The 27,237-nt window shown below is 38.3% G+C and overlaps 1 pseudogene; it reads left to right on the top strand.

The window, feature by feature from the left end:
- The first annotated feature begins 3,191 nt into the window (after positions 1–3,191).
- LOC129875323 (5S ribosomal RNA) lies at positions 3,192–3,311 on the top strand (annotated as a pseudogene).
- The last annotated feature ends 23,926 nt before the right edge of the window (positions 3,312–27,237 follow it).

The raw sequence follows: 27,237 nt of genomic DNA, 5'->3' as shown, positions 1-27,237 counted from the left end.
CCACGATTCATACTATTAAGTAAAAATAAGAATTACCATAAGAAAATATTACTTGAAATCAATAGACTTAATTGAAAGAGTTTTTGGACTACATGGGTAGAAGAACCCATGGATAAACACCCACAAAACTTAGAATAAAGCTTAAAAAAAATAAACATAATTTATCATATAATTAAAATACTTTAGGTATGATAGTGGAAGAAATACTCTCATTGAAGCCTTACATAGTTGGAATCCAAAGCTTTAGCCGGAACCGAAGGACTTAATGAACACTCTTGAGTCCTAGCTTATCTATTCGCTGGAATGTTTTTTGTACTATCCGGAGTAAATGGATCACCAGAATAGTATTTTTTCACTACTAAGAACTAAAACTACATTTGAGAAGGTGTAAAGAAGTGTATAGAGAGAAGAGTTGCTTGAGAAAGCTTGATGAATAAAATGAGAAAATAAGGTAGGTATTTATATATGTGGAGGAGGGAACTAACAATAAATAAAATAATTATAAAGAAAAAAACTAAAAATTTAATGGAAAATTATGATGTCATGAGTGATGTTAAATGGAGGACAATTGATGTCATGAGTGATGTCAAATGTATCTAGATCTTTCCATGGTAGGTGAGATGAGTTCTTTTTAACAAAATACTCTTTTTCGGAACTGCGTTTGAATAAGATAAATTCCTTATTAGGATTTGGTGTCTTCATAAGAATTGTAGATATGGAAGTCTAGTTTCATATTGTTTAAGAATCAATCAATTTGGATAATCCTACATTGAGATATGATCTTTCTTCTATAAACACTCCATTCCATCACAACATTCTATCTTACAACAATTAATTTATTTGACCTACTTAACCTTCGAAACCTAAAATATGGTCTTTATAAAGTTGTAGGTAATGATGTTGTGGTTACTCAGAAATTTTAATCACACAATTTGGACAATCCTATAAAAAATTATGCCTAAACAACAAAGGCCGTATCATTTTTAGGCGACAATTGAAACATCGTATACAATATTTTTAGGGGATGTTACACTTTAGTGGGTGACACGTGTCAACCGCAAAGTGGTGATACATGTCAAGCCCTAAGTGGTGACACATGTCAAGCCCTCATTGGGCCAACACATCCCTTCCTCCTACCATAGGCTGCCATATGGTAGGTGGGGTCCACCCCTTGCTCTAGAAGATGCCACGTGGCACTCTCCCTTGCTGCCATATGGCACTATCTCATGCTTCCATGTGTTACTCTCTTTTCCTCCTCATGGGTTCATAATCTCGTCTTATTTTACGAACCTATGTAATCCTTGTTACGTATGCTTGATATGTACTCAAGTAGCTTAAATATGTAATATTTCCAAGTTGGTAGCTTACCTAAGTAAGTTGAGTCTTATTACTCATTATTTGGTCTCCAACTTCTTTCTGATTCTTACAACGCTATTTCTAATCTTCCCTATCATGAGATGTCACATTCTCCCTTCCTTAGAGTTGTTTGATAGCGTTATGGGCTATCCGGCTCCCATGGTAACTTCTAAGAAGCTTGAGAAGCTTTAAGAAGCTTTAAGAAACTTAAGAATCCTTCCAAAAACTTAAGAACCTTTCAAGATACTTAAGAAGCTTAAGAACCTTCCAAGGTACAAACGTACGGGTGTGTAATATCCTTCCCCCCTTTAGAATATTCGTCCTCGAATATGAACTAAAACCCTCCTCTAGATCTTATACCAACTATATAGAGAGTTTCTCGGTTCCATTGCAATAACACTTACTTTCATCGAGCAATCAATATCAGAGTTCCAAAGGTTGGGATTACCTGTAGACATAGAAAATAGGTACGGATACTTATGCTTTATTTCCCTTTCAGCTTCCCAGGTCATTTCTTCGCGACTCTCTTTTTGTCATAACACCTTGACAGAAGCTATGTCCTTAATTTACCACCCCTACTCCACTGATCTAGGAAGGCAACTGGTTGCTTCTCGTAGGATAACTCCTTTGTGACCTTGATATCCTCTGCGGAATTTACTCGGGATGGATCACCAACATACTTGTGAAGCATCAATACTTGGAAGACTGGATGTACTGCTTTTGGATCCACCGGTAAGTCCAACTCACAGGCAACCTTGCCTATTCGGCGGAGGGTTTGATTAGAGCCAATGCATCTCGGACTATGATCCTCTTTCTTGCTGGCTCTCATCACTTTCTCTATGGCTGTCACTTTTGAGAGTGCTTAATTATAACTTGAAACTCTAGATATCGACGTTGATTATCTGCATATGACTTTTGTCAACTCGGAGCTGCTAATAATCTCTCCCGATTAAGCTTCACCTTCTATGCTACTTATTGAACCACGTCTGGGAATATTAGTTGTGTTTTACTGCCATAAAACCAATCAATTGGCGACTTACATTGTCCACCATACCAAGTTTTGTATGGGGCTATCTGGATACTAGAATGATAGTTAATATCTTAAGTACTTTTGACAGGTGGTAGGCAATTGTCCGAGCTACCTTTGGAGTCAATCGTATAGGCCCGTAACATATTGTCTAATGTTTAGCTAGTAAGATTAGTCTGTCCATCAGTCTGAGGGTAAAATGGTGTATGAAGACCTATTTGTCTTCTCAATCTCTTCGTAAACTAATCTTCAGTAGTTAACTATAACTTGGGCTCCTTCGTCTATGACAATAGCTATGGGAACTCCGTAAGGTCCTACCAACCTCTTAACCTATAATTTCACACCATCTCAGCTGAGCAGGTAGTCTTTGATTGGAGGAACATGGGCTGATCTTGTTAATCTGCGGATAACATTCCATATAGAATTATCTATCTAGGGAGTGCAAAGTGAGTCTTGTATCCAAGGTTGTGTTGTGGAATCTTCAACCTCGTATATTTCTTCTTGCCTTCTTTAGATGACATCAATTAGTACCCTCTCCTTTTTGGGTTTTTTTTTGCCCATTAGAGTCGGCTACCAAGTTGTACTGAAGTCCCCTCACACAATAACTTGTATAGCCATTCCGTGGTTTGGCTATCATTAATTGGTATTATGTTGAAGAACTGTGGCATACAAGTGCGCCATCTGTTAGTAATCAGCTAATCCTGCTTGCTTTTCTTAAGCCCTTTTATAATTCCTTTAATTTAACTTATAACACTCTAGGTACATAATCTCATGTCGTTGCTTCGCCTCTAGTTCGGATTCTTCCATCAAGTGCGATCATAGTAGCACTAACGCATCGGATCCTACCGGAATTTTGAAGTTAAACGTGCTTGGGCGAGAGTAGTACTAGGATGGGTGACCCCTCTGGGAAGTCCTCGTGTCACGTTCCATTGCAATCCTTGCAATAATGTGCGAAGGCACTCAACCTAGCCAAAGATTTACCTTAGCGTCTTCTTGCTAGTCTTCATGCTTCGCCTTTCCCTCTCCGCCCCTGTCTTACACTCGACATCGGGATAGATCATTGGTTCAACCACGGCTAGGTCCTATGTTTCCCTTAGTACTTACCCCATCTCGGTAGTTTGGTCTAACCCATCTTGACATCTCTGTATAACGTATCCAAAACATCCTAGCTCCTTTTCTCGTGTACTTCTCACTTGACCCTATACTCAACATATACATATCCATAGGTTGCATAACCATTCTGATACAACCTGTATAAGATAGACATTATCTTTTTGTTTCCCGGCCCATCTTGCTTTACATATCGACTTCATACTAGAATTTGCTCGCGCCAACGCTATTTTGTCCCACTTCTTTCTTTTCTTCCTTTACGCACTCCTTGTCTCCTCATTTCCTACCGTAAGATATTTTCTATTCTTTCTCCTTGCTACTTATATGTCACCATATCAGTGGCCAAAGATGTTGTTGCTATATCTTAATCTTTACCTAAACACGGCCCTACTACCCTTTACATGGTCCTTAGTTTGCTCAATCCTACTCTCTTATCGTATTCACCCCTTGTGGTAGGTACCCATCCCTTAGGGTTCTACCAATGATTCTTCACACGGTCTCAGATACCGCGACTCCTATCTGTTTATTGTTGGCCTCGAGCTCCTGCTAACTTGTGCTAGTATGGGATCTTGCTTGACATTTAAGCATTCCTATCAACATGTGATAGTGTTCGTTGATTTTATCTCACACGTGTATTTCTCTTATCTACTTCCCCCCTTTAGGGCGTACCCAAGTCATTCTCTGTTTATTTTCAACTGTTCAAATGCATATGATTCTGTTCCAATATATTTGACATACTGCACCATGTCTACACCTTCTGTTAACTCATCTATACATTAGGTTTCCCCTATAAGAAACCTTAATACAACCATGGAGTGCTTAGAATTCTCGATAAATAGTATACAATCTAGTCCAAGTACTGGTACTCGAGTGATATAACTAATATAGTAGCTTAGTCAAAGCTGCATTTCCTTCATCCCAATCAGTACGTCACTAGTGCTTATAATCGTGTCCGATTCTCCATTCGGGGCACTTATACTCTGATGACACGTGTTTCTAGCTTTTCTATAATACTATCTTCATCCCAGTGAATACCAGTTGTTCCTCTTAATGGACTCACAACGCATTAATGGTCTTGCAGAGCTACCTCCCTCATCCTTGAGAGGTCTTATTATTTTCCACAGTGGAGGTATATATACACAATACCCCGTTCTGCTTCATGCGCTTTCATCCTTATCGTATACTCGATGCTGACTCCTAATCTTATTCACAATCACATTCTTTAGTTACTTCGTTACTAGGGCCTACGTACTTTCATGATGATCCTCATTATATTCACACTATATTCTACTCATGGTCAATCTCAGAGGGTAATATTTCTTAACCTTCATTCACGATCCTTACTCTGGACTAATTCCACCTGGTAGAGAAAACGTACTTAACCCCCTTATCCTTCCTCGTCATTCTCATCCTTAATACCTAGCAAGAAGTTTTAAGACGTTCATATCCATCACCATTCTTCTCACCATATCAGTATCGACCTTCTAATTATCACTCATACCATAATTTACTTATTTTCCAAAGTCAGTTGTACTCCTAGTTTAGTCAGATCTTATCGTTACCGTGGATACAATCTCTTAAGATATACTACAACCTTATATCTCATTCCCTTTTTATTTCAAAAAAAATAAAATTTCGGTAGAGTTTCCTCTATATTCCTTACTATCCCAAACCTGCACTCTAGAAATACCAACAATGCCTCATAGGGCCAACATATATATATATATATTCATATCACCGCCACACAGGGCGCCCAATATCAATAATAATATAAAATAATAGACTTACCTCGTATGTCCAACTCGAACTGCACCTATTACACTTTTCTATCTACTTTTCCCTTCAATCTTTGACTTTACATTTCAATCTTCTTACCTTATCCGTCATTTTCTTCTGTCGATGTCATCCTTCTGTTAACATCCAAAGTTAATATAAGGAGTTTTCCTATGACTTGGATCTATCGCACGATCTTAGATATGAAAGAAAGGTAATATCCTAAATGTTCTATACCCTTCTGTTTATAGATGTGGCACGCAACACACCGATAAATAAGACTCTACTAGACACGGTCTGTAGACACTCCATGGAAGGACCGCTCTGATAACGCTTTTGTCATAACCCAACTTCGTAAGCCATGACTGGGGTCTGACCTGGACCCCTGTATATATAAATCTCAACTATAAGAACTATACACAAGAATCCAGAGGGTGATAGCAAATTCATCTGCATGTAGCCTCTTTCATTTGCACCATGTCATGCAAGAGCCAACAAGGCTACCTTAACATAATAACATTTATAATATGCCATATAGGCACAACTGAATCAAACTCGTAAACAACCCACCTACATATGTCTACAAACCTCTAAGAATATTAACAGTGACATATGGCGGGATAGGGCCCCCGCCGTACCCCTAAATAAAAGACTATATACATTATACGATCAGCACCAAAAGCTAGGCTCCGGAATAGTAGAGCACTTCCGACATAGCTGAGTGAGAGTCCTAAGCTAGCGGATCTCCAAAGTAAGTACCTGTACTTATGGGCATGAAACGCAGAACCCCCCCCCCCCCGAAGAAAGGGAGGTCAGTACGATATATGTACTGAGTATGTAAAACATAATACATCATAGTTGAGACCATAACTGAAATAAGGATGCAGGGGACAAGTGTAACAATTAACAAATTAATGTCCCTGCACCTTAGGACACGTAGTCATATACATCATCATGAGCTTTGCCCGGCTCGCTAAGAAACCCGGTATCATAACTATTTCATCATATTACCATATCACCATATCATCATCCCCTCTCATATGTATATTATTTCATCAGGTCATCGTATACAACATCATATCATCGTATATGGCATAATCTTATCGTATATGTTATCATAGAACATCCGTTCCACTATGGGGCTCGGGGTCACAAGTGTATCCCTATATTTTTATATGCATGCCTATGTAAGTATCCGGCCCTGTAGTGAGGGACTCGGTAAAAGAGTAGTGTACATGACGTACTGCACCCGACCCTTTATGGGACTCGGTGCCATTATCACATAATAAAATATACCAAGGAACGTTCGTTCCGATCCATAATTTAAAACAATGCTAAGAAACGTATGGCTCGATCCACATTTTTATCATATCATCATTATATATATATATCCCGAGACTCGGTGAATAACTTCATCACATATGGCGTCATCGTATTCTTCAACTTTATCATATACAACATTTGATCATCATATACTTCATACATACATATACATAGCTGGCCCGGGACTCAGTGAAGGAGTAATAAAGCTATGCACGATGATGTTCCCGGCCCATCATGGGACTTGGTGAAAGAAGGATTACCGTATGCACGAGTAGAGTAGTGAGAAACCATATACAACTAGGTCATCTCCTGAGACTCAATGAAACAGTCAAGTGAACCGTCACTTGAAGACCAGGAAAGTAATTCTCCAAGATACCCTTTAGATGTTATTAGGGATTTCATCAATTAGGGCCTCAAGAACCACAGTCGTGTACCAAGATAATGCCACAAAGTTTATGCAATCAAAGACATAATTTATGCAATCAGACACATAGCTTATGCAATTAGAGATACAACTTATGCAATCAGAGACATTTATCCTCTCATAGCCTTTCAGAATAGGAGCTTATATTTCCACTTACTATTCAACATATAGGTGGCTCAGGAGTAGTAGTCTAACTACTTTAGGACTCTTAGTATTCAGAAGTGACTATGAGTCACGAATTATATCCGGAACCTATAAATGGAATTACCTCTAAACTCATACAGACATCATTTCACTTACCTTAAGCGATTTCAACGAAAGAAGGAGATAGGCCTTATATGTACTACTCTTCATCCTATAGAAGACTTGAAAGGCGATGAGTCCACTTAGTGCAGGAGTTATAACATCCAGAAGTAAACAAGGGTCTTGACTCATACTCAGAGCTTTATGAATGGAATGACTCCCAAGTTTCGTATATATAACTTAAGGCTAAGACATGCCAAAAGAAAGAAAGGGTAAGCTTCACATACCTTTTGTATATTAACTGTAATCCAGCTCGCCTTGTTACCTCATTGACCTAATAACATGAGAGTAATACTGAGGTTAATGACCTTTCGCTTTCCAATTTCCAACTCTACAACCAAGTACCATAGGAATCATTTCCTTATCCAATACCCTCGACTAGTTTGTTACTAGTTCCAAAGTTACCAAAAATTGGGCAGCATCTTCCCTATAACTTCAACATCCCCAAGATTTCACTCGGAAAAAATGTCAACAACCATACCAAAAATAACAAAAAAAATCATATATATAAATAAATCACTTCAACATTACCCAATACAACTCCAAACAACTAGCTCAAAACTACTTTACCAAAATAGAGTTTTTAACCTTTATTTCATAAAACCTTTAACCATACTAAACGGGGGGTCGTGTGGCTGAAACCAGCAGAACCCAAACCCTTTTTAGAACCCTTTACATCCCTGCAACACACAACCACACCAGATACAACGACGTCCCACAATCACAACACCCTACGCGACTTCGATTTAGCTATGGTGACTTCAATTTAGTTTGTTTCTAACATCAAGTGTCCTTATGAAATTTTTCCACTTCCAACCTTATTTAAGACATTTAATATACCTTATAACATCATCATAAACTACAATTTGAAAGGGAAAACCTTATCTTGCCCGAAACTCGCCAAACTCGCCAAAACTTGCCTCGGACGTTCCTTTAGCGCGACTAAAACTTTGTGGCTGCTTGCTAACATTTTGGTGCTGATACAAACCATAAATTTAAATTACTAACATCTTCATAATATCATGGTAAACCCTATATAATTAATTCATAGAACGAAATCGGAGGCTTACCTTTCTTTCTCCTTGGCCGAACCTACTCTCTCTCTAGTTCTAGATTTTTCTTCTCTTGTTTCTTTCTCTAGAAGTCTCTTGAAATAGGAAGATAAATGGATTTCTTATAGATAAGAATGAGTCATAACATATATATATAGGTTACTTTAGGGGGGTGACACGTGTCAAGCCCTAAGTAGTGACACATGTCAAGCCCTAAGTGGTGACACGTGTCAAGCCCTCATTGGGCCAACACATCCCTTCCTCCTACCATAGGCTGCTACGTGGCAGGTGGGGTCCACCCTTTGCTCTAGAAGCTTCCATGTGGCACTCTCCCTTTCTGCCATATGGCACTCTCTCATGCTTCCATGTGTCACTCTCTTTTCCTCCTCATGGGTTTGTAATCTCGTCTTACTTTACGAACCTATATAATCCTTGGTACGTAAGCTTGGTATGTAATCAAGTAGCTAAAATACATAAGATTTCCAAGTTGGTAGCTTACGTAAGTAAGTCAAGTCCTACGACTCAATATTTGGTCTCCAACTATTTCCGGATTCTTACAATGCTACTTCCAATCTTTCCTATCATGAGGTGTCACATTCTCCCTTTTTTAGAGTTGTTTGATAGCGTTATGGGCTATCCATCTCCCATGGTAACTTATAAGAAGCTTTAAGAATCTTTAAGAAACTTAAGAATCCTTCCAAAAACTTAAGAACCTTTCAAGATACTTAAGAAGCTTAAGAACTTTCCAAGGTACAAAAGTATGGGGTGTAACATCCATAACTTATTTCCTTTAAAAGGGAAGATCACATTGCATTAGGGACATGGATATGATGCATATGAAACCTACATGTATTAAATATACTATTTACCATATAGTGAGCAAATAATATAGCCCAAATCTTCAAAGAAGAGGCAAGTATTCAATCAAATCACAACAAAAGTCCTAGAACTACAAAGCTAATGTTATGACCCGCCACTTGATCTTGAAGAAGGGGGAAGAACCTAGAGTCTTGCAGGGGTTTGTAGAAGACTCCAGATTCTTGTAGAATATTATGGAGAAGTCTTGAAAGACATAGAGTCCTCTAGAATTCTCTAGAGTGTGTAGAGAATTCTAGAGTAGGGACTTCTTTGTAAATATGAAAGGACTTGTATAACAATTTTTATTTACACTTAAGCCCCTTAGGAGTAGTATAAATAGAGGGGGCATTCATTTGTAACAAACCATCTAGAAATAAAGCATTCTTCCAAATAATACAAAGCCTTCTTCATAAAATCTCTCTTATCTTTCTTATAAATATAACGTTCCCTAGCGATCTAGTTTTAAAGGCTTACTTGAGCTTGTAATATCATGAAAGAGTTGTGAGTAAGTTGTTAAGTACCGCACGGAGGTCTTTGTTAAAGTCTAAGTCTGTGAAAATATGGTATTAGAGTGAGGTTCTACTAAGGGATATGGAAAGTGAGGGAGACATCAATGCCACTACCTCCACCAACATCAAGCATGATGTTGAAAAGAAGCACCATAAGGGAAACAATAACTCTAAGAGAAAAGAGGAGATGCCGCTCGAGCCTACACCAAGCGAGGGCCTAACATCCTACTCACCCTCGGCCATCGAGGTAAGTGACGATGAGCAAAGTGAGGAGCTTATAGATGTCATGCTCGGTATAGAGTGGATCGCAAGGGTTAATGCGGCCCAGCAGGCTGTAGAGATATTGGGCAAGAGCTTGAACAAGTTCGACGACTAGTTCAAGTTTCTAGAGAAATTCACCCTTGAGGAGAACGACAACATTTTGAAGGAGTTGGATATGCGCAAGGAGGCCGAGTATGAGATAAAAAAGGTGATCACTTCCTTGGAGTGTCAGCTCATGGATACGCTAAGCATGATAGAAACCATGAAGGCCGAGATGGAAACACTCAAGGGAGACATAGAAGCAGGGAGATACGTGATGTCCAGGGCAAATATGAAGGCCAAGATTGAGGCTCCCAAGCCACCTATGTTCAAAGGTGCTCGTGATGCACAAGAGGTGGAGAACTTCCTTTGGCATTTGGAGAATTACTTCAAGTGTAACAAAGTGAAGAATGAAAAGATGAGGATCAACATAGCCATGCTATATCTTTCAGAGATGGACATGTTATGGTGGAAGCATAAGGAGTCTGAGATCGGGAAGGGTCTATGCATAATCAACACCTGGGAGCAGTTCCATGATGAATTTAAGAAGGCCTTCTTCCCCAATAATGTCATCTATAAGGTCAAACGTAAGTTCCAAGAATTGAAGCAAATGGAAAGCATACGGGCCTATGTGAAGGATTTCACTTCCCTTACACTTCAAATCTCCAACCTCACGAATGAAGACATACTCTTCCACTTCATGGATGGGCTGCAAAGTTGGGCCAAGACGGAGTTGGAGCATCGCCAAGTCAGAGATGGACATGTTATGGTGGAAGCATAAGGAGTCTGAGATCGGGAAGGGTCTATGCACAATCGACACCTGGGAGCAGTTCGATGATGAATTTAAGAAGGCCTTCTTCCCCAATAATATCATCTATGAGGCCAAATGCAAGTTCCGAGAATTGAAGCAAATGGAAAGTATACGGTCCTATGTAAAGGAGTTCACTACCCTTACACTTCAAATCTCCAACCTCACGAATGAAGACATACTCTTCCACTTCATGGATGGGCTGCAAAGTTGGGCCAAGACGGAGTTAGAGCATCGCCAAGTTAGCACCATCGATAAGGCTATCACCCAAGCTGAAGCCCTAATGAACTTTAGGCATGACAAGAGCAAGGGCAAAGAAACAAGGAGTAGTCATGCCAAAGGTGGGGGAGATTGTAACAAGGGAAAGGAGTAACACCCTCCCACCAAGAGCAATGATGCCAACAAGTCCGATAGTAGGAAGTTTGAATGACAAGGTTATGCCAAGAAGAAGGAGCAGACTACTAAGGAAAGCGGCTGCTATATATGTGGAGGTCCTCACGACTATGCTAGGTTCCTAGTGATGAAGAACTTGGTGCCATACTGTGGGAAAAAAAGGACAAGGAAGTGGACCAAGGTCAGAGTTTGGGCACGACCTAACTAGACATTATCAGGCTATGCGAAGCCAACAAGAAGCAAGCTGAGAAGGTGGGAGATTACTCTGAATAGTATGTTGACATATCCATCAATGGACGACCAACTCATGCTATGGTGGACTCTGGAGCAGAAGCCAATATCATAACCAAGATGACGACAACAAGGTTGGGGCTAAGTTATGGGCTAAGCAACACCCGCTTGAAGATGGTTAATGCCTCACTGACTCCTGTGTGTGGAGTCTCTCATGGAGTAGACATCACGTTAGGCAAGTTTCAAGGTAAGACTATCTTCACTGTCGCCCCTTTAGATACTTTGATATAATACTTAGGCAGGAATTCTTCCAATGGTGCCACAAAATGATCGATCCCTACCTCTAATAAGTTTTGGTGATGAAGCGAGAGGGACCCTGTATGGTACCTCTAGTCAAGGAACCAAAAATGGAAAGACAAGCACACTTGTCGGCCATGCAGCTTGTGAAGGGTCTAAAGAAGGGGGAGCCGACATTCATAGCCACCATTGCAAGCTTGGATAAAGACAATGGTGCTAAAGATGAATTTCCACCTTTCATAGAGAAGGTGCTGGAAGAAAACAAAGACGTGATGCCCGAAGAGTTGCCAAGACACCTACCTCTGAGGCGCGAGGTAGACCAAAGGATCAAGCTAGATCCAGAAGTAAGGCCGACCACATACCTGCCATACTGCATGGCTCTACCCGAGTTAGAGGAGCTGAGGAAAAAGTTGAAGGAGATCCTTGAGGCCGATCATATTCATCCATCCAAGGCACCTTATGGCACTTCAGTTTTATTTAAAGAAAGGAAAGAGGGCTCCTTGAGCCTATACATAGACTATCGGGCACTCAACAAGGTGACCGTGAAGAACAAGTATCCCATCCCACTAATTACCAACTTATTTGATAGACTTGGACAAGAAAAGTACTTCACAAAGGTAGATCTAAGGAAGGGCTACTACTAGGTACACATAGAGGAGGGAGATGAACTAAAGACAACATGTGTGATGAGGTACAAAGCTTATGAGTAGTTGGTGATGCCCTTCGGCTTAACCAATGCACCTGCCACCTTTTTCATACTAATGAACAAGATCTTCCACCCCTACTTAGATCAGTTCGTGGTGGTCTACTTGGATGGTATAGTCATCTATAACAACACCTTAGAGGAGCACGTGGAGAATTTGAAGAAAGTATTCCAAGTCTTGCACGAGAACAAGCTTTTAATCAAGCATGAGAAGTGTGAGTTCACCCAATATGAAGTGCATTTCTTGGGACATGTTATCAGCCAGGGAGAACTATGGATGGATGAGGAAAAAGTTCAATCCATCAAAGAATGAGAGATGCCCACAAAGGTAATCGAACTTAGATCTTTTCTTGGACTTGCTAACTATTACCGCAGGTTCATAAATGCCTACTCATCTAAATACGCTCCACTAACTAAGCTACAAAAGAAGAATAAGCCATGGGTTTGGAGTGAGGAGTGCAAGAAGGCCTTTGAAGACCTCAAGACTACCATGATAGAGGAGCCGGTTTTAGCATTTCCTAACTTCTTCAAGGCATTTAAAGTGCACATGTATGCCTCTGACTATGCCTTGAGGGAGTGTTGATGCAAAAGAGACACCCTATTTCCTTCAAGAGCCGCAAGATAAATGAGACAAAATAATGGTACACCATGTACGAGAAGGAAATGAAGGCCATCATCCACTGCCTATGCACGTGGAGGCACTACCTACTTGGCTCCAAGTTCTTGGTCAAGACTGACACTGTGGCCACTAGATACTTCCAATCACAAAATAAGCTCATGCCAAATCAATCTAGATGGCAAGACTTCTTAGCCGAGTTCGATTATGAGCTGGAGTATAAGCCAGGCAAAGACAATGTTGTGGCAGATGCCCTGAGTAGGAAGTTTGAGCTGGCTGCCATCACTACAGCACATTATGACATCCAAGATGTAATCAAGGTGTAACATCTCCCAAAATGATCATAAGTACCTTAAGAATGCTTTGGGAATAGGCCACTCAAGTAATGCATCATCCTTAATCTTTTTGGGAAATCTGAGTTCAGAATATCGATCAGGGGGTTAAAACCTGCAAGAAATTGGTCTCGGTGGATTTTTAGGACCTGTAGATCGAAAGATAGATTTTCAAGAAACTGCACAAAATAGTAAGGTCCACAAAAAGTCCGTATCGTAGACTTGGCAAGGGTTTTTTGGCCGAGTTGGATTTTTAGTAAGGGCATTTTAGACTTTTTCCAAATTGTAAGCTAATGAACCTAGACGTTTTTAGGACCTAATGAACTCTATAAATAAACCTAAACCTCTAATTCTAGTGATTCTTCTACAATTCTCCTACTCAAATATTTCTCTCTCTACAAAAGACTCTCAAGGACTCCATTGAAGACTTCAAGTAAATTTACTCAAGCTCTCTATCAAAACTCTCAAGTTCTTTCTAATTATTTAGTGTTCTTACTTAATGTATGTGAGTATTGATTCATGGATCATTTCATCCATAAAGCCTAATCAATTTCTCAAGTTTTCTATTAAATTAAAACAAGGTAGTTTATGAGTTTTATGATCTCTACTCCTATTGCATGAATTTTGATTCAAATTATGATTATGAGTCTATTTTGATATAAATTGATGATTATTGCATTAAATTGAAGAGTTTTTTCATTAATACTCCTATTTTAATTTATAGGGTTTATGATGTAAAATATGAGTATTTTCAATTATACTTCCTAATGATATTATCTATATGAATTATGTACGGGCTGAAAGAAAGTTTATGATCATGCATGTTTTCAAGTCAATTTCATGATTTTCAAGTCAATTGATCATGCATTCATGTCTTATCCTAATTTTATGTATAAATTATGATCATAAAATTCTAAGTATGAATCATATCTATGTATGTATGATTGTAATAATGAAAGAAAAATTCTCACATTGAAAGTATGTTACGAAAATGAGTTACTCTATGATTTTAAACCTATGATCATGACTATGATCTATGAAATTATGATTTTTATGCTATGTCTGTATTCCGTGGGATTTGAATTAACACCGAATGTGGACTTGAGGTAGGGGCTCGAAATACAGGGTCTTTATATAAAGTCTCTTATCTCATAACTACGTGCCATTATAGGATTACCTTCACGTCCTAGCTAGTGGATTCACATATAGCGTATGTATCACCCGCCTAACGGGGTAGAGTCTACCTTGGCAAGTAGATTCCCCTTTTTGTTCATTGTATGGGGAGACAACGGGATTTGATATTATAGTTCGCATGGTCTTATTATCGGTTATAGTTCCTATCCCACATATGTATGATCTCTTATGTATGCTATGATTTTAATTTATGTTTGTTTTAAATACTTTAGTCAATATGATTTTGCCTCATGTCTTTACTTACCTTATCCTATCATGTGATTTACTTGACCATTGCATTCCATGATTTATGTTGCATGTCACGCCCACATATTTAGTACATTCAACGTACTAATGCAAACTTTTGCCTACATTGTCTCATAATGTAGGGGTTCAGGTTGAGAATCACACTCATATACCTTGCTAGTTAAGCTTTCCTATTACATCGGTTGTGGTGAGTCCTTATTTATCGGGGACTAGTTATTAAGCTAGTTATTATTTCCAAAGACTTTTTCTATTTTTCATATTGAGGGTGAGCTAGAGATATGTCTTATCCCCTGCCCATATTAATGAGTAGAGGTATCTAGTTGGATAAATGTTTTGGGTCTATGTTGTCATGTGTCGCTCTTAAATATTTATTCATAATTTAGACTCTCTTATGATGTTTCTGCTTTTGCTTTACCTTATAAATGCTTATGATATGTACAAGAGGCTTGGTTGGAGTCCTTCGGGGTTTCAATCGCTATTTTTACGATTAGGCCCTAGGTCGGGTCGTGATAAATTTGGTATTAGAGCACAAGGTTCTTTTTAAGTATCCTAGGGTGTCCAACATGCCGCCTCAAGTAGAGTCTTATTTATGGGTGTGAATCGCACCACACTTATGAGTAGGAGGCTATGAGGCATTTTAGGAATTTCACTTCTTTCATGATCCATGCCGCGCTTTAGAGTTTACCAAAAGACTTTTTTCCCAAACAGTCTTTCCTTGCGATTTTTAGAAAGATGGCTCCAAGAAACCAATTTTTCCAAGAAGAGATAATGTTAATAAAGCCCAAGCTCCCCCAGTTCCTCAAGACAATGGTCCTCTACTAGACCAAGTGACTAATGTAGAGTTCTGAACCGCTATTACTATGCTAGCCTAAGTGGTGACCAACCAAGGTGTTGTGGCTCTTCCTAATGTTCCTACTTCGGCCTCAAGAGTAAGGGACTTTGCACGAATGAATCCTCTGGAGTTTCATGGCTCAAAATTTGATGAGGATCCTCAAGAGTTCATTAATAAGGTCTATAAGATAGTGAGTATTATGGGGGTGACTTCGAAAGAAAATGCGGATTTGGCAGCTTACGAACTTAAGGGTGTTGCTCAAATATAGTACACTCAATGGAAGTTGGAGAGGGTGGATGAAGGTCCTATTGAATAGGAAGCTTTCAAACTTACTTTTCTTGATCAATTTTTTCCTCCTAAGTTAAGGGAGGATAAAGTTTTGGAGTTCATAAATCTTTGACAAGGCAATATGAGGATGAAGGACTATGCCCTCAAATTTACTAAGCTATCTAAGTATGCTCCTTTAATGGGTGTCGATCCACGTGCCCGAATGAGTAAATTCATATCAGGGGTGCCCAACTTGGTCACTAAGGAATGTCGCACTGCGATGCTTGTTAAGAAGATGGACATATCTCAGCTTTTGACTTTTGCCGAATAAATTGAAGGAGAAAAGCTCAAGGAAATGAGGATGAGGGATTCTAAGAGGGCCTAGTATGAAGGTGGGTTCTCTGATGCTAGGACCATTAGTAGTAGTGGACGCTCTCATCAAGGCCAAAGCTGAGGAAGAAAGTTTGCTAAGGATAGGGTACCATACCCTAAAGCTCAAGGAGAAGGAGGTGTAGATGCTAGTAACCTTTCTTTTCCTAACTATTCAAAGTATGAAAAGTATCATGGAGGAAAGTTCTTGATGAGAATGGGTTCTTGCTATGGATGTGGAAAATGGGTCATAAGCAATCTAAGTTCTCTCTTGGTTCCAACAAGGGTGGAGAAGGTCGTCCTCTAGGAGGCCAAGTGCAACAAGGCGCCCAAGCTCAACCTAAGGGTAACTAATGCAACAACCGATTCTATGCTCTTCATACTAGGCAAGAGGTTGATGAGGCTCCCGATGTGGTCACGGATATGTTATGAGTCTTTAACTTTGATGTTTATGCATTGCTTGATCTAGGTTCCAACTTGTCTTTTGTTACTCCTTACATTGCTATGAGATTTGATGTATGCTCCGAGGTATTAATAGAACCCTTTTCGGTTTATACTCCCATTGGTGATTCGTATTAGCCAAGAGAGCTTATAGAAATTGTCCCGTATGGGTCTTGTACAGAGTTATTCCATTTGACCTTGTGGAACTTGATATGATTGATTTTGACATCATTCTTAGTATGGATTGGTTACATGTCTCTTACGCATATATATGTTGTAGGACTCTTGTGGTTAAGTTTCACTTTCCTAATGAGCCTATTCTTTAATAGAAGGGTAATGATTCAGTGATTAAGGGTCAATTCATCTCATGTATTAAGACCCAAAAAATGATTTCTATAGGGTTCATTTATCATATCGTGCGAGTTAGGGACATCGATTCCAAAATTCCTACTCTTGAGTCAGTCTCTATAGTTAATGAGTTCTTCGATGTGTTTCCTGATGACTTGCCCGGTATTCCTTCTGAAAGGGAAATTGACTTTGGAATAGATCTCCTTTCCAATACCCAACCTATTTCTATTCCTCCTTACCGTATGGCTTTGGCGGAACTTAAGGAGTTGAAGGAATAATTGAAGGATTTATTGGACAAGGGTTTTATAAAACTGAGTATTTCACCATGGGGTGCTCCCGTGCTATTTGTTAGGAAGAAATATGGGTCACTCCGAGTGTGTATAGACTACCAGCAATTGAATAAGGTCACCATAAAGAACAAATATCCAATTCCAAGGATAGATGACTTGTTTGATCAATTACAAGGAGCAAGCTACTTCTCTAGGATTGACCTCCATTCCGGTTATTATCAATTGAGGGTAAGGGAGTGTGATATTCCCAAAATGGCTTTTTGGACAAGGTATGGTCATTATGAATTTATGGTAATATCGTTTGGTTTGACTAATATTCTCGCTATATTCATTGATTTGATGAATCGTATTTTCAAGCCATATTTGGACATGTTTATAGTGGTGTTCATTGATGATATCTTGATTTATTCTCGAAATGAGGAAGATCATATGGCTCACTTGAGGATTGTGTTGCAAATATTGAGAGAAAAACAATTATTTGCTAAATTTAGTAAGTGTGAATTTTGGCTTAGGGAGGTTGCATTTCTTGTCCATGTAGTGTACGGTGATGGGATTAAAGTAGATCCAAAGAAAATGGAGGCGGTTAAGAATTCTCCTAAACCATTATCTTCTTTGGATATTAGAAACTTTTTAGGCTTAGCCGGATACTACATAAGGTTTATTGAAGGGTTCTCATCTATTGCTTTGCCTTTAACTAAATTGACACAATAGAAAGAAAAATTCTAATGGTCAAAAGAATGTGAGAAAAGTTTCCAAATATTGAAGGATCGTCTTACGTCGGCTCCTGTTTTGACATTGTTCGAAGGTTCGGATGGGTTTATTATTTATTGTGATGCTTTGCATGTTGGTTTGGGTTGTGTATTGATGCAACATGGTAAGGTTATAGCCTATGCCTCTAAACAACTTAAGGTGCATAAAAGGAACTATCCAACCCATGATCTTGAACTTGAGGCGGTCGTGTTTGCATTGAAAATTTGGCGCCATTATCTTTATGGGGTGCATGTTGATGTGCTTACCGACCACAAAAGCTTGCAATATGTGTTGTGTCAAATATACTTGATCCTTAGGCAAATGCGGTGGCTTAAACTCCTAAAAGACTATGACATAAGCGTATTGTACCATCCGAGTAAGACAAGTATTGTAGCTGATGCCCTTAGTCTGTTATCTACGGGTAGGATTGCACATGTTGAGGAATATAAAAAGGAATTGGTTAAAGAGGTCCATAGATTGGCACATTTAGGTGTGCATTTGGTTGGTTCCAATGATGTAGGCATTCTTATGCATAATGGTTCAGAATCGTCTTTTGCGACAGACGTTAAGGCCAAATAAGACAATGATTTAATTTTGATCGAACTGAACAATTCGGTTGCGAAAAAAGATATTGAGGCTTTCCCCCTAGGAGAAGATGGGGTATTACGTTACCAAGGTCATTTGTATGTTCTAAACATTGATGGGTTAAGAGAGTTAATATTGAATAAGGCCCATAGTTCTCGGTATTCAATTCATCTCGGATCCACTAAGATGTATTGTGACTTGAGGGAAGTGTATTGGTGGAATGGCATGAAGAAGGACATAACAGAGTGTGTGGCTAAGTGTCCAAATTATCAACAAGTGAAAGTTGAGCATCAAAGGCTGGGAGGTCTAGTTCAAGAAATCGAAATTCCTAGATGGAAGTGAAAAGATGTGAATATGGACTTTGTCATAGGTTTGCCTCGTACTAGAAGACGACATGATTCTATTTGGGTCATTGTGGACCGAATGACCAAATCGGCATATTTTCTATTGGTCAAGACTTCTCATGGTGCCGAAGACTATGCTAAGTTATACATTCGTGAACTTGTGAAACTTCATGGTGTTCCTTTGTCGATTATATCGGATAGAGGTACTCAATTTAGTTCACATTTTTAGAAGTCATTTTAGAAAGGTCTTGGTACTAAAGTCAAGCTAAGTACTGCTTTCCATCCTCAAACTGATGGATAAGCCAAAAGAACAATTCAAACATTGGAGGACATGTTAAGGGCATGTGTGATTAATCTTAGAGTAAGTTGGGATGACCATTTTACATTGATTGAGTTTTCCTACAATAATAGTTATCACTCTAGCATCCAAATGGCTCATTTTGAAGCCTTGTACGAAAGAAGATGTAGGTCTCTGGTGGGGTGGTTTGAAGTAGGTGAGATGGCATTGATCGGTCCAGATTTGATAATTGATGTAATGGAGAAAGTAAGGCTCATAAGAGAAAGATTGAAAATGGCTCAAAGTCGTCAAAAGTCCTATTCAGATAATAGGAAGAGAGAGCTTGAATTTGATGTGAATGATATGGTGTATTTGAAGATTTTACCTATGAAAGGGGTAATGCGGTTTGGTAAGAAAGGAAGTTGAGCTCGAGATATATAGGACCCTATAGGATATTGAGTTGGACTTGCCACTTGAGTTGGATTTAGTTTATTCGGTATTTCATGTGTCAATGTTAAGGAAGTTTGTGGGTGATGCACATTCTATTGTGCCAATGGAGAATGCTAGTATTGAAGAGAATTTGACTTATGAGGAGATCCCAATTGAGATTCTAGACCGGCAAGTGAGGAGGTTAAGAAATAAAGACGTTGCATTCGTCAAAGTGTTATGGAGGAATCAACAAGTAAAGAGTGTTATGTAGGAAGCAGAATCAAACATGATGAAGCATTATCCATGTCTCTTTCCTCTCACTCGAGCCTAAAGGTACTAAGTTGTTCATGATCAAATCGATCAAACTCCTATGTTTCAGTTCCATATGTCATTCATATGCATGCATGATTAATGAAAATTATTTTCTCAAAGACTATATTTTATGTTAAGTATGAAGTTTACATGTTCTATGCATTTTTCGAAGTGTCCTCATGTTCATGTTGGTTTGTTAGTTATTTTTTCATGTCCTTCCCATATTAGTTGAATGTCATTCGAGGATGAATGTTCCCAAGGGGGAGATATTGTAATATTCCTCAAAATTCTCATAATTGCGTTAAGAATGCCTTGGGAATAGACCGCTCAAGTAATGCATAATGTTAATCTTTTTGGGAAATCTGAATTCAGAATATCGATCAGGGGGTCAAAACCTGTGGGAGAATAGTCTCGATTGATTTTTAGGATCCGTTGATCGAAAGATAGATTTCTCAAGAAACTGCACAAAATAGAAAGGTCCGCGACAAGTCCGCATCGCGGACCTGGCAAGGGTTTTCTAGGCAAGTTAGATTTTTAGTAAGGCATTTTAGACTCTTCCCAAATTATTAGCTAATGAACTTAGATATTTTTAGGACCTAATTCAACTCTATAAATAAACCTAAACATCTAATTCTTGTCATTCTACTACAATTCACCTACTCAAATTTTTCTCTCTCTACAAAAGGCTCTCAAGGACTCCATTGAAGAATTCAAGTAAATTTACTCAAGCTCTACATCAAAACTCTCAAGTTCTTCCAAATTATTTGGTGTTCTCACTTAAGGTATGTGAGTATTGATTCATGGATCCTTTCATCCATGAAGCCCAATCAATTTTAAAAGTTTTATATCAAATTAAAGCATGGTATTTTATGGGTTTTATGATCTCTACTCCTATTGCATGAATTTTGATTCAAATTATGATTATGAGTCTATTTTGATATAAATTGATGGTTATTGTATTAAATTGAAGATTTTTTTCATTAATACTCCTATTTTGATTTCTAGGGTTTATGATGTAAAATATGAGTATTTTCTATTATACTTCCTAATGATATTATCTATATGAATTATGTATGGACTGAAAGAAAGTTTATGATCATGCATGTTTTCAAGTCAATTTCATGATTTTCAAGTCAATTGATCATGCATTCATATCTTACCCTAATTTCAAGTATAAGCTATGATCATGAAATTCTAAGTATGAATCATGTCTATGTAAGTATGATTGTAATAATGAAAGAACAATTCTCACATTGCAAGTATGTTATAAAAATGAGCTACTCTATGATTTCAAACCTATGATCATGACTATGATCTATGAAATTATGATTTCTTTGCTATATATGTATTCCGTGGGATTTGACTTAGCACTGAATGTGTACTTGAGGTGGGGGATCGAAATATGGGGTCCTTATATAAAGTCTCTTATCTCATAACTACGTGCCACCGTAGGATTGCCTTCACGGCCTAGCTAGTGGATCCACATATAGCGTATGTATGACCCGCCTAATAGGGTAGAGTCTACCTTGGCAAGTAGATTCCCCTTTTTGTTCATTGTATGGGAGACAATAGGATTTCATGTTATAGCTCGCATGGTCTTATTATCGGTTATTGTTCCTATCCCACATATGTATAATCTCTTATGTATGCTATGATTTTAATTTATGTTTTTTTCAAATACTTTGGTCAATGTGAATTTTCCTCATGTCTTTAGTTACCTTATCCTATCATGTGATTTACTTAACCATTGAAACCATGATTGACGTTGCATGTTATGCCCACATACTTAGTACATTACAACGTACTAATGCATACTTTTGACTACATTATCTCATAATGTAGGAGTTGAGGTTGAGGATCACACTCATCTACGTGGCTAGTTAAGCTTTCCTATTGCAGCAATTGTGGTGAGTCCTCATTTATCAGAGACTAGTTATTGAGCTAGTTATTATTTCCAAAGACTTTTTCTATGTTTCATATTGAGGGTGAGATAGGGACATGTTTTAACCCCCGCCCATATTTATGAGTAGAGCCAGCTAGTTGGACAAATATTTCTAGTCTATATTGTCATGTGTAGCTCTTAAATCTCTATTCATGATTTAAACTCTCTTATGAAATTTCCACTTTTGCTTTACCTTATGAATACTTATGATATGTACAAGAGGCTTGGTTGGAGTCTTTCCACGTTTCAATCGCCGTGTTACAACTAGGCTCTATGTAACACCCTAATTTTCTTTTTATGTTTTCTTCTAAAAGATTGCCATGTGATCCATGTTATCTATGAAGTTCTATGTGAGTAGTAGTGGTTGAAAATAGGTCTAGAGGGATTTTGAAGGAGTTGGAGGCCAAATAATAGGTTGTGGTAATCATTCTACTTGCGTAAGCTACCGACTTGGATGTCTTACATACCAAATCTACTTGAGTACATATTGAGCTTAAGTAGCAAGAATTTCATTGGTTATTAAAGTCAGACGAGATTTTGAACTCACGGAAGAGAAAAAAGGAGGCGTAGCACCTACTTGGACTAAGTAGGTGATACACCTACTTGGACCAAGTAGGTGACACACCTACTTAGGGTAGACTCCACGCTGCCACGTAGCAGCCTTGGAGAGGTCGCATAGATAAGTTGGCCCAATAAGGGCTGGACACGTGTCACCCTTAGGGGATGACATGTGTCACCTCCTAAGGAGGTGTATATATATGTGTTAAGATGACTAAGAAGTCATTTCTTCAGCAAATTTTCACTTAGAGTTTGAGAGAAAACTTAGAGAATAAAAGTGAGTACCTACAGCAGCAACAAGGAAAAGAGGTAAGCCCTCCGATTTCATTCCATGAATTAATTATCTAAGGTGTTGTTCGATCAAATAGAGGTGTTTAATAACTTAAATAAACTTATTGGGGAAGCAAGCAAGGGTAGTGAGTAGCCACCAATTTTCAGCCGCGATTAAGGAGCTTTTGAGGTCGAGTTTTGGCAAGGTAACGTTTTTTCTTTCGAGTTGAAGTTAATGATATTGTTGTTAATGTTGTTGATAAGTTGTTGTTGTCGAAATTGGGGGAATAAACTTGGTTTTGCAAACCCATTTTTGGATGGGACTTCTGTTAGTAATATTAGTATAACTCCTTGTGTAAAGCTTCATTTTGAGTAATTCAAGATCTTTTTGAAAGCTATTTCATAGGGATATAACTTTCATTTAGGCTCTAAAACCCATTTTTTCTTTTCTCTTCTCGAAAATGGGTGATGAAGTATAGGGGAGGTGCTCCCCAAATTTTGTTTTGGAAATCCTACATGGACTGTTGTTGGTATTTTGAGTATATCCTTTTGTACAGAATTGCTGTAGAGGTGATTTGAAATTGTATGAGACCCTAAGATACATGTATATAACTTTTATTAGGCCATAAAGCCTATTTCCCCCATTTACCCCATGGAAACTGAGCAATAATACAAGACAGTAGGCTGTCCAGAATTCGTGTTTTGATAGTTTGGGCTGATTTTTATGGATTTCATATTGAGTTTCGATATGCTGAGATTTTTAAACTCCAGTAGATATTTGATTTTTTATTTAATGTGTATATGCTCTTATACAAACTAAGATAAATGTTTGACAAAGTGAATTTTGGTTGGTCTATGGCGTAGATGAATTGAACTCCTCGAGTTGTGGTAGAACTTGTTATGTGCTAAAACGCTAAGGTTTGTGTATAAACTTAAACTTGGAATATTTTATTTTTCTGAAATTTGAAGTATTTTGATGGGTTGTTTCCTTACTCCTTGTCTTGTATTATGGTATGACTATTATCTCAAGTATTGCAAAACTTTCGCTAAATCGCCCACTTGTACGAATTGCTTGATCATTTTGCATTCTTGTTGGGACTTTGTCCTTCTTGTTACTGTGACTTATCATCGATATTGGCATGCTTCTCGATTGGGATCTTGCCCATCTTGACTTTGCATTTACATTTCATCTTGACGATGGGGTTTCGTCCATTCTAGAGTATGAGTGGAAAACCACTTTCAACATGGTTCTTGATTCTCTTGATATTGGGTGATGACCCTTTTTGATTTCGGGGCTTCAGTCCGTCTTGATATTGATTATGCTTAGTGTGAAGGCATGACGTACCTATTGGGAAAAATTAATTATTTGACAACTCTTTCGAATTGAATTATAAGTTTCTTGATACTTCATCCTTCGATATTGATATTGATTTTGAAACTCTTCAAGGTTTGTATTCGATACTTTGATATACTTGTTTACTTGGGATTACTTTTACCTTATTGAGCCACCTGCGATGAACCAGGAAATTGAAGAATTTAATGGTTCCAAGCCCAAAATTTATACACCACTAAGCTTTATGCTTAGCGATAGTTGTATTCTGTAGTAGGTAATATGCGGGATGAAATATGAAGATGGCCATTTAGAGTAGACTTTTTAGATCCCTTGTGAAGATCATATCTGTATATGCATCTAGTTTTGTAAATATTTTGGGGACTTGTACAGGGTAGATGTGGCACTTATGTATGATATTTTGAAGGCTTGTGAAAACAAAACCGTATGCTTGTAACTTGAACTGGGTGACTAGTTTTTCTATTTTTGGAGTGTGCTTTTAACTCAAGTCATGCCATGTACTAGGTTTATACTTTGACTTGTCATTATGCACAAAGGAAGATAATAGTTTTGTGATAATTACTACTTTGGGTTTTGTGTATTTTATGGACCCACAATGGTGTTGATGTTACACCCCACACTCTTGAGCTCATAATGTCTCTTAAGCTTCTTAGAAGTTATCATGTGAGCCAGATAATCTGTGACACTATCAAACAACTCTAAGAAAGGGATAATATGATACCCCATAATAGGGGAGATTGGAAATAAGGCTGTGAGAAGTCGAAAGAAGTTGGAGGCCAAGTAATGAGTCATAGGACTCGACTTACCTACGTAAGCTATTAACTTAGAAGTCTTACATACTTAAGGTACTTGAGTACATACTAATCTTGCGTAGAAGGGATTACACGAGTTCTTAAGGTAAGACGAGATTATGAACCTACGAGGGAGAGAAGATGATGACACGTGGCAGCAGCTGAAGCAAGGAGGTGACCCACCTGCCTGCTTGGGGGTAGGTACCACTGCCACATGGCAACCTAGGGGTGGTTAAATAATTGAGGTATGCCAATGAGGGCTTGACATGTGTCACCTCCTAAGGCAACATATATATGTATTTTATGTGACTCTTAGAGTCATTCTTTATCCAAAACAAGGAACAAAAAAAAGAAAAGAGAACTTAGAGACTAGAGAGAGAGACTTATGGGTTTGAGGGGAAACCAAGGTAAGGCCCGATTTTGTTCCGTGAAATAGTTATTTAAGGTATCCTATGGTGATATATCGGTATTTGATAATGTAAAATTTCATTTTGGGGCAGCAAGGAAGTGATACAAACAGTCCGCTAAATTTCAACATGTTAAGAGAACTTCCGAGACAAGTTTTAGAAAGGTATGGCTTGGTTCAATTCTACCACATTTTGGTAAGGATTTGTATATGTTATGAGTGTGTTAATAATGTAAATTTAGGGTTTGGATCAGCATAAGTAGACAAAAAATAGCCAAGACGTTTCAGCCACGCTAGAAGAACTTTCGAGGCAAATTTTGGCAAGCTTTGGCCAATTTTGGGTAAGGTAAGGGTTTTTATTTCAATTTGGAGTATATGGTGTGGTTATGGAGTGTATTACACGTCTTATAGTTGTCTGGAAGTATAAAAATTGCACAAGGATGCTTGACGTTAGAAACAAACTAAACTAAGGTCATCATAGTTAAATCGAAGTCGAGTAGGGTGTTGTGGTTGTTGTGCTGCACTTGAAGGTGCTTTTATTGTGTGTTTCAGGGATGGAACATGGTATAAATAAGTCTTGGATGCTTTTTTTTGAATCCACACGACCCTCCGTTCTGTATGGTTAAAGGTTTTATGAAATAGCAACTAAAAACCCTATTTTGGTATCGTAGTTTTAAGCGAGTTGTTGGAAGCTTGTATTGCGTACTGTTGCCATATTTTAATTGTATATGAGATGCTGATTGTTTTTGTTGGTTGGATTCTAAGGTTTGGGGGTTAAATTCAAAGTTTGGATAGGGCAAGTTATAGAGGAGATGCTGCCCGATTTTCGTTAACTCTTTAACTAACTAATAGACTAGTCGAGACTAGTCGAGAAGTGTGAACAAGGAAGTAATTCCTATGGATAATGGGTGGTAGGTTTAGGGGCTGGAAAGTCGAAAGTAACTAATCCTAGTATTAATTTCGTGTTAAATAGGTTAAAGAAGTAACGAAGTGAGCTAGGATGCAATTAACCCATAACAGCTATATAGAGCTATTTTTCTTTTCTTTTGGCATGTCCTAGGTATAAGTTATGAATGGTTTGTATATGAAATATGGGGATAATTCCACTCATGAAACTCCAAGTGTAATTCATAGACTTTACTCACTTTGTGATGTTAAAACTCCTGTAATAGTTGAGTTATTGCCTTTTAAGGCTCTTAGATCATGAATAGTAGTATATGTAAAGCCTGTCTCTTCTTCTCTTCAGAATGCCCTAAGTATAAATGAAATGGTATATAATATGTGGTGGAGGTAGTTCCAGTTATAGGCTCCGAGTACAACTCGTGACTTTTATTCACCACTTGATGTTAGAGTTCTTAAAGTAGTTAAACTACTACCCTCGAGTCTCCTATCTGATGAATAATAATTGAATGCATCAACTCCTATTCCTAAGGTCTCTTCGATGACAAATATCTCTACTTCTGTAAGCTGATTAACCTTGTCTCGATACATGTTTACGATTCCTGAAACTCCAGTTGATATGATCCTTAATGATATTTAGAAGGTACTTACACGATTATTACTCTGGTCTTCAAGTGATGGTTCACTTGACTATTTCATTGAGTCTCAAATGATGATTTAGTTACATATGGTTTCTCACTACTCTACTCGTGCACACTGTAACCTATCTTTCTCTGAGTCCCATAAGGGGGACGGGAACGCAGTTGTGCCTAGCTTTACTATTCGTTCACCGAGTCCCAGGCTAGCTATATATATATGTATGAAGTATACGAGGATGAAATGACGTATACGATAAAGTGAAGCATACGATGAGGCTATAT

This window comes from Solanum dulcamara, chromosome 11 (assembly GCF_947179165.1).
Source record: "Solanum dulcamara chromosome 11, daSolDulc1.2, whole genome shotgun sequence".
Classification (NCBI taxonomy): domain Eukaryota; kingdom Viridiplantae; phylum Streptophyta; class Magnoliopsida; order Solanales; family Solanaceae; genus Solanum; species Solanum dulcamara.
Note: the sequence above shows the minus strand (reverse complement) of the source record. Positions and strands in the feature narration are given on the sequence as shown.